The sequence below is a fragment of the Chelmon rostratus genome, chromosome 15 (genome assembly GCF_017976325.1).
Source record: "Chelmon rostratus isolate fCheRos1 chromosome 15, fCheRos1.pri, whole genome shotgun sequence".
Taxonomy (NCBI): domain Eukaryota; kingdom Metazoa; phylum Chordata; class Actinopteri; order Chaetodontiformes; family Chaetodontidae; genus Chelmon; species Chelmon rostratus.
The window spans coordinates 6,212,558-6,215,474 of NC_055672.1; positions in this window are offsets into that span (position 1 = coordinate 6,212,558).

Sequence of the window (2,917 nt, forward strand, 5' to 3'; positions counted from 1 at the left end):
TCGACCCTCCAAGCGGAGGCTGCTGCAGCTCTAGTCCGGTGGGAGAAGCGACACCCGCCCTAAACTCTCTCCCTTCCTTCCCCTTTCTCACGCAAAGAGGCACACCGTTAAGGTGAGGCGCCCGTTTCCCGACATTTCCGTCCACTCACCAAACATCACCTCCACGACGACGCGCGGTTTCCGCCGCGTTATGCGCCATCGCTCCTGAAAAAAAGAACTGCACAAAGGAAGACAACAAAAAAAGGGAGGAGGAGGAGGAGCAGGAGTGAGGTGGAGGGGTGCCGCTGGGGGACAGGGGTGATGTAGTAGGAGATAACGGGAGGACGAGAGGGAGAGAAGAAGTGGTGGAAAAACACTCACTGTGGCACGACCGGATTAAAGGATGCCCATGTCGGATGCCGCAGTCGGTCACCAGCATCAGCAGCAGCATCTCCGGGCTGCGCGGTGCATCAGCGCGGGAGGGGAGGGGTGGCAGGTGGGAGGGTGAGGCTGATGATGTAAAAAGCTTTAAATCATTAAGGAGCCCGCTGCACGACATGTGACCGCCGACACGGTGTATTATTCATCCGGTTTGTTTCCTGATCGCCCTCGACCGGCCCGGAGACAGTGAGCTGACCGGACGTCGTTGTTCCAGCCCACCCTCGTGATGCGCGCCGATCCAACCATGACACGAGGATTACCACCAATATGCCCACAATATCCCTGTAATTTATGCGCTTTATAGAGACCTACAGTGGTGCATCATACTTATCTTCTACTTCAATGAATTTTGAGTTTTACTACTTTTATGCAGCATCATTATTGCTTTATTTCTAGTTATCCAGAAAAAAGGACATACAGTGTTTTATTGCCATAAATTATGTATCTTACATCGAACAGAATTAATAATGCATTCAATGGGTAAGTTTGATTCATACACAGAACTGCTTCAGCAAGGGGCAGGTTGCTCAAGTATATGAAATTTTGGTTAATAACAACAAGGATAACTCTGAGAGAAAGAGGCAAGAATGGACACTAGATTTAAATGAGGAAATATCACTGGATGAATGGGATACAATATGCTCAAGGACCCATTCTCAGACCATTAACACCCGGCTACGCATGATACAATATAAGTGGATAATGGGATTGTACACTACTCCTGTAAAATTGTACAGATTTAACCAGAGTATTCCTGATCTTTGCTTTAAGTGCTTACCTATGCAATCAGGAAGAAAACTTCTGAATTTAAAGACAATTGGGAAAGATTTTTAGAGTTTATTACACAAGGTGATATAAAAGATGCTTTTAAATTATAGTATGTAATTGTGAAGAGATGTGAATTTTTGATGTACCGTGGGATATAAGCATAGGGCGAATGTTATATGCTGCCTGTTCAAGTGGGGAAGTCTCAAATATTTTGTTTGTTTATTTTGTTATGTGTCTTTTGATTAATGTCTACTTGTCTGCTTGCTAGTTTGATTCATACAACACATCAAACATTTTTCTTATTGTAAAGAATCGACTGTGCTAAATAAATGCTAGGTGGGTTTTTACGTTTATTTTACACATAAACGTGAGAAAAATGTAACATTTTACCACAGTTGAGCAGTTCAGTTATGTTTAAAGTCTACAGTTTATGTGACAAACTCCGGGAAACGTAACAGCTAGCTTCACATAGGCGGTTAAAGTAAATGATGAGTTTGCTATGTCACTGTTTCACTTGATTCTCTCGCCTAACCGTGTCATTTCACCGCTTTCCAGCCCTGCAGGAGATCAATCGCCTGTGAAATTACCGCACAGGGCTGCAGCAGCAAATTACCCTAACCAGTACAAAGTGGACGTATAGGTCACACAGGACATGTCTGTCAAATATAATGATGCCACACGTAGACAGCGATTGGACATTTTCTGGGCATGTGACATTTTCCACAGACGCAGCTTGACTTGAGGGGGTCTTGGCGCGCGGCATTGGTGTTTAATGACATGAGGGGGAATGCATCCCCGCCATACCATTCATTTCCAGAGGCAGAGGCAGTGAGAGTCATGTAAAGGCCTGTTGCTAAATTATTAAGTCGGTGCTAGTCTCTGATCAAATATTTAGCACATGGCCATGTTATTTGCCATAGATAGCCTATTTATGTCAGCTGCAATGTGTGACAGACAGAGGATGCGCATGTGTCTGCAACATTTATCAGCATTGCCATTGAATAAGCAGCGGAGGCCTCATGGTTAAGCAGTGATCCAACCTAGAGGAGCTGCAGTGGGGCCTCAAATATTAACCTTCGTAGAGGAGGTTATGTTATGAAACTTGGTATAGCCTACTTTTACTTACATCCCAAATGTCTCCAATACACTCCAGATAAGGAAAAATGACTGAACTTTGCAGAGATGATGAGGCCTCAGCAAGGCACAGCCATGTTTTGACATAATTCTTTTGGAAGCATATCCAGACACATATAGTGATAGATTTGCATGTCTCAGAAGAGTGGACTCTTGGCCTTGGCGGCAGTTTGCGATCTCTAGTGCCTTTTTACAACTGCAGCCAAGTTTCATTTGTTTTAGAGTCACTGCTCCATCTGTCACAGCCAAAACCTATTTCACCCTGATAGACTGAGCCTTTACACCAGCCGATTAAGTTTTAAAGGGACATGTCTCAGCTACAAGCTCACCCACTAACAGACAATTTAAAGGCAAAACCAGGCTATTGCTTTCATATGTCCAGCTCAGTAGCGCTGTTGCTTGTGGCAGCCATCTTTGTTGCTCTTGAAAAACGAAAAGCATAAAAATTGAGATATCCACCATTATTAACTAAACACAGACGGCTACATTAGAACATTTCCTACAAAATAAAACATAACTGAAACACAGCATTAAAAGTTAAAACACACCGAGGCATTAGGCTGAGTGTTTGCTAGCCCCCATCCCCGAACAGCGA